The sequence below is a fragment of the Amblyomma maculatum genome, chromosome 1 (assembly GCF_055883805.1).
Source record: "Amblyomma maculatum isolate TAMU_Amacu chromosome 1, ASM5588380v1, whole genome shotgun sequence".
In the NCBI taxonomy this organism is placed as follows: Eukaryota; Metazoa; Arthropoda; class Arachnida; order Ixodida; family Ixodidae; genus Amblyomma; species Amblyomma maculatum.
In genome coordinates, this window is record NC_139344.1 from 423,384,700 (window position 1) to 423,397,121 (window position 12,422).

A 12,422-nucleotide genomic window follows, 5' to 3' on the forward strand; every position below is an offset into this window, starting at 1 on the left:
GGTCGGGTCTTATAGGTTGGTATTAAGGAAGGCGAGGAGGGGGTCAGAGTGGTGGAGTAGGAGCACATTGGGCTGCCGCAGGAGATGCGTACCAAGGAGACTCGACGAGAACCTCAGTAGATGGATTAGGGTGAAACTCCTGAGCCGGGTTGATGACGACTTCCCATGACCCCATAAAATGTTGTGTTGTAGCAATGCTTGGACCTGAACTAACGTTTGAGTGTGAACGAAGGATTTGCGGTTGGCAGGCCTGGCGCGAGCTTTCAGCACCGCGTCACAGCCCATTACATCATTTCCCGCTACGACACGGCCTTGCGAATGAAAACGCAATATTGGAAAACGCTCTTCAAACATGCCGCATACATGTGCCTTGCTGTATTTAATCTGGTGATTCGCTAGACAATGAGCTTCTACGTTCATTTACCTAAATGCCTGAGGACTCAAAAAATCCTCCTCCAGGAAAGCAAGTGCTGGAGCACTCTCAGTGCAGAAAACACGGAGCCTGTTTCTTGCATGAAGCCACTTTTGAGCAGCGCTGTTGTGTCGCTGGTTTAATTACGCATTTAACAGAGGAATGTACACAGCGTAGCCGGCATGAAACACATTTATTTGCCATAATCGCTCTGGCACAGCGCTCAACGATCGAGGCGGCAAACCATTCCTAGGTCCTTTTTTTTTTGTTCACTGCCTTCTTTTATATAGTGTAAGAGCCACAGAATACGACATATCGAGGTTCGTGTATAAATAGAGGCAAGAAATGAGGATTGCCAGATCATGCAAGTGGACCGGATTAAGCCTATTTGAAAACGACTGCCTTCTTCGCCTCGTCTAAAGCTCTTCAATGAAAACGCTTGGAGCAGCGAGAAATTGTCGCAGTGGTGGAACGCTATTAAAACACGGCGTTCAAATTAATAGAAATGTCCAAGGCACAGAATTTCTATTTTATAGACGGTGTGATTGTCTCCAATGCCTGCGGTCGTCTCATGGCGATGGAAGCACCGCTGGTTCCCGCAGTGTAGAACTGAGTATTCTGTACTGAAGTTCAATCAGGATGCGCAAATGTAGACTTCAACTGCACTGCGGCAGCTGAAGCGGAGATGTTCAGTGCGTTTTGCACGTCTTTCCCTGGTCAGTATCACTCCTTTGGAAATCAGGCAGTGCAATTACGAGGTCTATCGAACTACGGCTCACGTTGATGCGCCGAAATGGTGCCTTATAGTTTTAATAATGGTTGTCGCGCACATTCAATGTCACGTAATAACGTTGATGTGACTTCCTTTATAGACGCTTCTTGCGTTTTCATATAATACTATCAAAGGAAGAAAGCGACGGCATTCACTTCACTTCACTTCACTTTATTACCTTAAAGACCCCACATTGGGGGTATTACATAAGGGGTGGGAGTACAAACATAGATTGAATATGATTGCCTACATGGTATTTATGAAGTGCATATTTAAACTGTCTACAAAACTTGAAGGGCAGGTGATGGCGTCAACATCGTGGGGAAGGCCATTCCAGTCTTTTGCAGTGCGAAGAAAGAATGATTCAAGTTAAACATATACCTGAGCTTCATACCGTTCGCCAATCGGTCCCAGTGTTCGGGTGGGTATAGCATCGTCAGTCTTATGGACGTGTGCGATGGCTCTTTTAAGACCTTCGGTCTAATATTAGAGAAAACTTGGTGAAAAATAGATTTTATGACCCCCGAAATGAAAGCAAAACGGGCTAAGCAAAGGGCTCGCCAGCATGCCGGAACCTATAAGAGCGAATTAGCAGGTAGTCAGATTTGTGTGCGCAAAACGAATCGAACAAAAAACTGTAAAAAAAAAAAAGAAAAAAAAGAGCGCTGAATACACCACAGCCTTCTTGCTTTTGTTTTTGTTTCTTTTTCCTGTCATATCTGATAATTTTTCACTCGCCTATTTCTCTGACAGCCGCATGTGTAGTCATTAGGTTGACGCCTGCCCGTCATGGTGTCGCTGAGTCAGAAATTGACAGAAATTGAAATTGACTGAGTCAAAGCTCGACGAGATCAGCGTTATTCGATGTCTCCCCATGTGCGTGGTTCTTGCTTGCAACGACCTCCTTTGGCAACAACTGTATGCAAGAAACGACCTTGTTTGAGAAGTCAGTGCTGAGCGGACAGGTTTCTACAGAAATGCGACAGCGCCGACCACGTCGATCGGCAGCGCCGGAAACGGTAGCGTCTCTGGGACGCTGCTAAAAAGGCGCTGCTTTGTCTGCTCGGGAAGTGATCTCACGTGCGACGACCTCTACGAAAGTGGGCGTGAGCCCTTCGTCTCTCCGGTTCTTGAGAACACGTTCTAAGAAAGGTGTGAGCTGCAGTCCTGGAGGCAATAAATTGCACTATAAAAAAAGAGCTTTACGACTACATGAATTAATATGGTTTAAGTCGTCCTGATTTCAGCACGCGTGAGGTGCACCAAGAAGATGGCCACACATGACTTCCTGCTAAACCAAATTAGTTATGCCTTGCGTAGTTAAAAATTGCTTGGTTACTCATTACTGAGTCGTACCTGCGCACATGGGTTCATAATTACACACTTGCCAAACGTACTACGTAGCACAGGAGTTTCTTCTACGTGACTGCACATTTACAAACCGAATATACCTAGATTACCATGTAGCAGTCCATTAGGGTACCTATCTCAGAACGTATTACATTCTCTTATATATTTTATACCACACATTATATCGTATATATCGAAAATGCATTTTTTGAGCGCGCGTACAGATAACGAACTGAAATTACCTTTCAGAAGTATATACCTATTCAGATCAAATGAAATTGGAAGAAAAAAAAAAAAAAACAAAGTACGGAAGTTTCATCATCTACAGCAATTTGTCTAAGTAGCATAATTACCGAGCAAGAAAAAGTTTGCACGTATCGAGAACCTTATTCGTGGAGTACACACAGTTCTGAATCATAGGTTTCACAATTTGTTGAAGTGGCGGGGAAATACACCAGCAACAGTGGCTGCATGCGTGACAGCCCGCACGAATCCGCAGTCCACCTCAGTTTCCCTTGCAGTTTCCCGATGCGAGGAAACTACATTCCGTCGACTGCAATGCTCCAAAACCTCAGATACGCCACAACTGGCGTATACCACCAAAATAAAGCGTGTTCTTGTCTCAGTTTTATCGGCTAACAAGAATCCGCTTTCTCGGTGAGATGCGGCAGCGCTCACGACTAAGCGCACCTAGGCAGAACTGGAGAGTCCTTACCAAGTTGCCAAGACACGTCTGAAGTCTTCGTTTGCTCAGCGATAAAGAAATTCTTTTCTTGGTGCTGCACAAAGCGTGCGCACGTGAGAATAGAAAGATATATGACTCATAAAATTAATTCCATACTCAGGGATAGGATCGCGTAGCAAGGGTCATCAATGCCAAGAGTGACGTTCGTCTGCCGGTGAAACGCACTTGATATCGATAAATCCATACATTTTGGCAAAAATCCACACGTTCGGTGTCATTATCACAGCGTCATTGCATTGAGTGCATCACCGCGAGCTTCTTATCGATGATTTCTCCATGACAGTGCAGAAAAGTTTCTCCACTCAGTTTGTGCAAGAGCTGACATCTGCTGAAATTTATCGCCACGTCCGCTTGAATATTCATGGCAGTTCTGAACGTCGTAGTAGATAACTGCAACAAAGAAATGGGGAGAAAGGGAACGAATGTAATCACATATGCAACCACACCCCTTATGGGGCTTTTGCGTGAGTGCTAATGTGGTTTGATGCGGTAATGTTATTTGTTCCTTTTCGGATAATAACACAGGCAAACAATCAGGACCGAAGTATGAGCCCTTGTAACTTGGGCAAAATAAATTTCGAGCCGTTGTAAATCCGCCTTAGTTTATGGACTTGGAAAAGCGGCTTGCGTGGATAATTATTGCTATTTTAATTGCTTCAGTAGACATGAATATGCATGCATAAAGCGTCGAGGAGCAGATTAGCAACGCTGAACAGAATAGAATTGACACTTATTTGCTTGACTGGGAAGAGAGCTGGCCAATATACCAGATAAAAAAAAAAAAGTGTTTTCAAATCGCAGTATATTCTGGCATGTGTGTACACCACGTTGAAAAAAAAGACTTCAAAAATAAGGAACCTGTTCATTTTTGTCGCTAATGTTGCAGCCGATGGTAAGACTTTGTTAGAGCAGAATTTGTGATTGAATGTTAAAAACAAGTGAATTTAATAACCAGAAGCCTATGCTACATGTAGACTTAAGATAGTTAATCGCTACAGTATGTTACGGTAGGCAGTTTGCAGAGGTTACTACTGCTTATTAATTCCCACGAAGGAACATTGACTTCTCAGTCGTAGCCCTAAGGCAACGCCACAATATTTTTGTTCCAGTGTCAGACGTATTTTTGAGTACATACCTCTATCATCGTGTTTCTTTTTTTCGCGTGCAGCGTGAGTCACTTATCTTCGCACTAAGCTCGACTGCCTGTAACAGTGCCCACTGCCAAACGGGAAATACACGTCACCCCAGGCACGGCGGAAGAAATGAAACATCCCGCCAGCCAAGCCACGCACGTTGCCTCTGGAACCAGAGAGAGACGTAGTTGCCAGTCGGGATCAAGGCAGCCCTTCTCGACAGCCATCAGCCGTCGTAAAAGGGTGGCCCGGCGACTATACCCGCTGTTAAACCATATTTCTTTCGGCTGAATAGAATTGCAGGCGCATGAGCACTAGCTTGCAAGTGTTATCGGCACACGATGACGCCGAAAGGGCGGGACGATAACGAAGTAGATTTCCTTTTTTTTTTTTAGATGGATTTTTTATTGTTTATCGTGAGTTGGGATTTCTGCATCTAAGGGAACAGACGCATGTAAGAAAGCAATAACACCAGAGCGGAAGTAACTGCAAACCAAAAGTGTTTTCTTTTAATATGGAAGCAATTAAATCGAGGCTATAACACATGGCTGGTTAGCCTTAAAATTTTGTTGCTGTCGGTGCAGTTCGGCCATTGGTGGTCACCTTAAAATTATTACAATCTTAGTAAAATTCAGGATAGAACGAGGGAATCGAAGGATATAGGTACACAATATCAAAGAAAATTAAACAAGGATTTAGGGGTGGGGGTCTCACTCCCCATCTAACAATTGACAAGAGAATCGACTTGTCTTCCTTCGTCTAGGTAGCGCGATCACCACTGGCGGGGTATATATACGTCGCTCTTTTTTTTTTCATCTTCCAAAGGAGTGCAGGAAAGGGGTAGGGAGGCGAGTAGTGCATGGAATGAAAGAATGTTTCAATGGAGATGGCTCTCCCTGAACTGAAATTTCCTGTTCCCATGGGCTGAAAAAAATAAAAAAAGCAATATAAAGTCGGCAGCAGAAGTAAATAGCACAATGGGAGATACACAATGAATCATCACTAGAAGAAAGCTCGGTATCGGCACGTGCTTTTAGGAAAAGGTTAACGATTCCAAACAGACCTGATAAGAAAATCAACAGAAAAGAGCATATGATCTATGCAAATAGTCTTTAAGGTTGAAGTATTGTACTCAGCAAACTCAGGTTGAGTATCGCCGACAATAGCGGCGAAGCCTACTCCGAAGGCACAATGAAAACTGAACACTGAAATTTTACTCACTTCTGATCTTATACGCTTCGAATATGTTTCTTCATTTACATGAACAACAAAGGAGAGGTTGGTGCCGCATAGCCGCTCTGGCTACTCCTTTACGCCAATTTATAGGAACCACCTGATCTGATAACATACAGATCAACATAACATAGCAGATACCCTACTAAATAACCTGACGCAAACACAAATAGTACACAGCCTATAAAACAAATTACAAGCGTCAAGGGGAGTAACACTGATGAGAAATATAAAGTCCTTAAATGCGTGCATGTCTGCGTGAATGTGTAACTATGTATGGAATAGTACATACTACAATATACATAACAGATATGAATAAACATCGATATGAAGGTATGAAGTGTATCGGAGTGTGCTTGCCTATAGCCGCTGCATCTGCCTCCGTGTTTCCAAGAATAAGGCAATGTCCGGGTATCCACTGAAAACTATAATATGTTTCGTTTTGGTAGCCTTGGAAAAAATATTTAAGATTACCCACATACTCATGTCATGCACCGATGAGATGAACTGGAGAGCCAAATAAATAGCGTAAATCTCAGCAGTGGTTGATTCTGACGCGCGAGCTATATAGTTCACATAACCGTCGCTCAATTAGGCGCTAAATCACAAATGCAGACGCTGATGAATTTTGTAGACTGGAACCCTCACTATACACATGAATGTAATCAGGATACCTCATGCGTATCCAGTAAAGTGCTAACTGCTGTACTGCAAATATCATCATGCCACGCTTCCTAATTATCCCTTCAATAGACATCTGTACTGTAGGGGTAACTAAAAGCCATGAGGAATATTCTGTTTCTCCTTTCCAAACTTCACAATTTGGAAGAAGTTGGCGGTGTTGCTGAAACACTTAATGTATATGCTGATTCATTACGTGTCTCCCATATTAAGAGTAAATACACGGCGCAAAATGATCAGGACCAAACAAAGAAATAAACACGGACAAGGCGCTACTGCAAATGAAATTTATTGCGCGAACTCGCCTCGTACAGCAAGGTGCGAGCTGAGAAGAGTACAAACAAAATTATTGGCCTGACTCTGCGGTTACAAGTTTGTGAAATCAATATGCACGAATTCAAGGAGTGTGTGATGAGGGGTAGCCTCTCGCTTGCTTTGCTTACAAGACCGGCTGTGCTTTGCTAAATGATGCCCACTGTGCTGGCTCAAAGAGTTACTGTGCTCCTGAAGCGCCTAATAAATGCCTTCAGCAGCATAGTAACTCTTTGAGCCGGCACGGTGGGCAGCATTTAGCAAAGCACAGCCGGTCTTGTAAGATTAATGGCAAAGAGAAAGTACTCTGTGCGCCGCTTTTCAAGCAAACGAAGACTATAGGCTACACGAAGGACAGGAAGACACGCGAGAATATTGAAGCCTGGCAAATTGCTAGATACATCCCGGACTCCGGAAAAATGCTTTAGCGAGGCATCAATTCACCCGTATCAGAAAAAACTCGACTCTTTGGGTTGATAAGGTAGGGTACTTCTGGTTTTGGCGTTAAGTTTGTTTGCGCATGCGTATATATGTTCTTGAATGAAGGATGTTTCGTTCCAATAAATCGGTTGTTAGTTCACGCTCATCCTGTCTTCCTCTTTTCTGTGCCTTGTCTCCTGCGTAGTTTTATGTCTTCAGTACAACATGTACGCTCGGCCTGGAACAAAACTTCGTTTTTCCGTCAGCGAAACGGAAGACGTGCTGACATAATATATTCACCTACGTTGTCGCTGAGACATGCTTCAATAATCTCTCTGGTATCTTTATTTTTGTGCTTACTGATGACACGTTCGTCAGAAAACATGAGAGCATAATTCATGCACACTCTGCAATTCGCAGCAAGGTGCCCTCTTAGGGACATTCCCCACGCCGTTATGATGTTCAAGCAACCGCTCAATAACCTTCCAGTTTGTCCAATGTATTCCTTCCCGCAAGACAGTGGAATACTTTACAAAAGGTTCACGGTGTTTTATGCGCTGCCCTTCGGCGACATCTTTCCAGGATTTACCTTTGCGCATAGTCTAGCAAGCTTCACAGGTGGTGAGAAAACTCTGACGCCAGTCTTGCTTGCAATCTTTTTTCATATTACGGCTAGTACTATGCATGTGCAGAATTCTCGTTGATCTGTTCCGACATTGGACATTATTTATTTTTATTATTTTATTTTATTTCAAAATACTGCAGGCCATATTTGGCCAAAACAGGAGGGACATGGAAAACAAATCACAACACTACGTGAAACCATTTCATGTGACACACAGAGAAACTGAATCTCAAAAAAATGACACAGCGAAGAGAAATAGAAATACCTGCTGAAAAATTGAATATAGGATAGTCACTTCCTTTTCAGTGAAACAAAAATGATTTTAGCGCCTGTTCCACCTTAGGAGAGTTAAAAATCGATTAAGGACCTTAACTATACTCTCTCTCGTACAAAGGGCTACTAACCTGTGCAGAGGATACTATTGACAACTACGGTATTGCAGGCTTTCAAAATGCAGTTGGCATCAGAGTTAAATTTTGTTTGAACTGTTCGCGCTTTATCTGTCATCTGCTTACACAGATTGGAAAGGAGGGGGAAGGGGAGAGGGGGACACTGCTTATTTACAAAAACGTGGTGTGTGTATTGGTTCACGCTCAGCAACAGTTTTGAACATCTTTCTTTTTGAAACCGGAGACTTTGCACTAGCCCAATAGGAATGGGCATTGCAAGAATTTTGATATATGTTGACGATTACCTATTGTTACATGATTCTCACAATAGCTGTTCTGCTTCCACTGCCACTGTTGTTTCTGTGGTTATGGAGTGATTCCGACCTCTAGTTTTGTCATCTGAAGCACGAGAAAATGACAGCATATACGGTTTATTGATCTCACCCTCCATTTCTGATCATATCATGTAGCGAGCTTCCATTCACGCCGGGGTCTAGTAAACTTGAGAGGACACGACAAAATCCAGTCATAAACTCAGAAAACACTTCTGTTTCATCACACCACCACTGAAGATGGCGTACGTCAACCACCTTCTCCATAACTTTTGTATAAACAGCTCATTAGGTTTACCGGGCGAGTCAAGAAGCACAAGTAATTTACAGGACTTTTTAACAGGAATCAAACGCGCAATCTTCCATTATCAAATATCCCCAAAAGTACTGCAGTGTTCGTGGGCCCAAGATGTCGAAGCATTCTATATGAAATAGCACCAGGTCCAGCAGCAGTCTTTGGACAACATGACGCAAGAGCCTTTTTAAGCTCATCAATTGTGAATACAGAATCCAAATAGGCATGTTCAGATCATGACGCAAGTACAAATGTTTTTCTGCGCGTATGTAGTTGAGTTTTTACATTTCTCGCAGTATAATGAAACGCCAGGACAGGCAATAAGCTGACAAGACTCATCAGTAAGGACAGTTTCTAGCAGTTTTCCGTGCCATTGCAAGAGCTCTGAAAGGGTTATTTTGAGTAATGCACCTGCTTAAGGAGCGAACTATATTCCATATCCTCGGTGCTGGAGTGTGTGAGTCAATGTGCTGCAGAAGTCACGCCATTTTTCCTTCCTAATTACTGCAGACGTTTGATAATCATCATCATCAGCCTGACTATGCCCACTGCAGGGCGAAGGCGCCTCCCCCATATTTCTCCACTTAACCCGGTTCTGTGCTAGCTGCATCCACTTGACCCCTGCGAACTTCGTAACCTCATCCGCCCACCTAACTTTCTGCCGCCCCCTGCTACGCTTTCCTTCCCTTGGAATCCAGTTTGATACCCTCAGCGACCATCGGTTATCCTCTCTTCGCACTACATGTCCTGCCCATGTCCATTTCTTTTTCTTAATTTCCACTAGAATGTCGGTAACGAGTTATTTCTCTGACCCAATCTGCACGCTTCCTATCTCTTAATGTTACCCCTACCATTTTTCGTTCCATAGCCCTCTGGGTTGTCCTCAACTTAAGTAGAACTCTCTTGGTTAGCCTCCACGTTTCAGCCCCATAAGTGAGTACAGGCAAGACGCAACTGTTGTATACTTTCCTCTTAAGCGATACCGGTAAGCTGCTAGTCATAATCTGCGAGTGCTTGCCAAATGCGCTCCATCCCAATCGTATTCTTCTTGTTATTTCCTTTTCATGGTCCGGATCTCCGGTTACTACCTGTCCTAAGTAGACATATTCGCCTACTACTTCCAGTATTTCGCTACCTAATGTAAACTGCTGTTCCTTCCCGATTCTGTTGAACATTACCTTAGTCTTCTGCATATTGATTTCCAAACCTACCTTTCTACTTTTCCTGTCTGGGTCATCACTCATTCTTTGCAGTTCATCTCCTGAGTTGCTTAGCAAGGCAATATCATCAGCAAATCGCAGATTACTGAGGTATTCTCCATCTACCCTTATCCCTAACTGCTTCCATTCCAAGTCCCTGAATACTTCCTCTAAACAAGCTGTGAAGAGTACTGGGGAGATTGTGTCTCCTTGCCTAACACCTTTCTTTATGGGAATTTTGTTACTTTCTTTATGCAGAACTATGGTTGCTGTGCAGCCACTATATATATTTTCCAGCACTTTCACGTACGGCTCGTCTACCCCCTGATTTCGCAATGCCTGCATCACCGCCGATGTTTACTCATTAACAAATTAATGTTTGAGCCCCGGTGTACGATTCTAAAGAGCCGGGTCGACGGTAAACTCTTTTCGCTTTTTTTCGAAGTGCCTTCAGTCGCTCATAATCTCCATCAATTCTAGTGAGCTCATAAGGTACGGGGACTTCCTGGTGCACCGAAGAAGACGAAGATCATGAAAGGGGTGGGGAAGTGAGTAGCGATATAGAATAACAGAATGTTTCAATGGAGATGGCGCTCCTTGATATGTGATGTCATGTTCCCATGACCTGAAAAAATGAAAAAGAAAATAGAAGTCGACAAGAGCACGGAATAGTAATATGGTGGCACACATTGCATCAGTGCAAGAAAAAAGCTCGATGTCGGCACATGTTTTTAGGAATAGGGGTAAACGATTTCAAACATGCCTGATAACAAAATTAAGAAAAAAGCACACATTATTTAACGAAGCGCTTTAAGCTTTAAGTGGTTTAATTACCTATCAGCAAACTCAGGTTGAGCATCACCGACAACAGCGGCGAAGCCAACTCTGAAAGCACAACAAAAACTGAAGACTGAATTTTTGCTCTCCTTCTATTAATTCTTGTGCTTCTAACGCTCGGCCACTGCCTCAGTGACTCTGAGTTATTTCAGGACCGCTATGTAGCCCTTGCTATTGAGTAGACTGGCGTGCACCGAAACAGATGCTCCCCCCCCTCCCCCCTCTACAGTTTATTACAGTTTACGGCACGGTATTTCTACCAAGCTCTTTTATATATTAAACGCTTGTTGTCGCAGCATGCATGGCGCATTTGTTGGCTACATAATGATATCACTAGCTTCAATAGGAAGTTTTAGGCATAATAAAGTGCTACACTTCCTTGCTTGGTTTCTAATTTTGAGCTTACTATGTTTACCACGTATTTAAGTACGAATTGGGCTTCTGCAAACATGTAACCCGACTGGTATAACACACAATTCATTCCGGTGAAGTCACAGAGTACCCCAAAGTTTCTGTGTAATAATCTGTTTAATCATTAACACATTTTTCAGAGGTTCAGCCTGTGCAGTATTTCTCGTCAGCCTACTGAAACGTTACAGTAGAAAAATGACGTTAACTGTCTCTATAGGTTGCACAGCTAGCGCTTAACAGCATCGTCAGACTACATGGGTAGCGTTTTCAAAAGAAGCCTGACATCGCATACTCGGGTGCTCCGAGAAGAAAAACATGTTACGTGTTCACGTGCGCGAAAGGACGTTTCTGTGAAAAGCGCCTACCTGACGTCAAGGCGACATGCAAATATTGCTCGCTCGCGGTGTCAGCCCGCTTTGATGAGGCATTGCCGGCTTCGTATTCCGTCAAGCCGCGATATTGACGGCGAAACACTAGCTTGCTGCAATTGCTCATAATAAAACGGGGTCTGTTCGCCACTACCGGGACGCTGTTTATTTCGAAGTTTTACGCGGCCCGGTTCCAAGCTGCTTGGCCCTTTTTCTTTCCATTTCGACCACCAAACAAACAAAAGTCTCCTGATGTAATACTACTTCGAATTAGGAGTGCCTGCGCTGTAGCAATTATGGCCACGAGATCGAGCAGAGTCACCACCTTGTGGCGCAGCGGCGAAGCATATGTTGTGGGTGCACGCTCGCGTCGTCGTGCTTATGTGTACGCGTGCTGTCGGGTGTCTGGTGTTTGCTTTGTGATTATGGCCTGCTTTTATTTGCCCGTCTGCCTCTTACGACATAAATATGAGCAGACTACCATCCCACGCTACAATGAAGGCAATAATTGTTTTATCGAGCATGTCGTGGTGTATAATGACATCCTCCGTCGGTCTTCGGCGACTGAGGTTCTTCGTTGCGCGGCGCCTCTAAACAAAGCGCCGGGGTCGTTACCCTTGTCAAAATCAAACGAATGGATCGCCGACGTCGATACAACTTAATGCAACAGCCCAGAAATTGTATACTGTCGCTTCTTTTGGAATAGGACATTGAAGTATGAGTCGGCCTAAACGTTGCCGACCAGATGCATATATACAGGCCATTCTGTGCCTTATAGATAAGCGCGATCAATTTGTTCGAGTGTTTTCTCTCGCCATTTTGGTAAAATCGCTATTCGGCAAAGTGCCTGTTGCTGCTCTCTTCCGCGCAAAGCCATTGTTACTCAGAAGCACCAGAGTCTATCACTC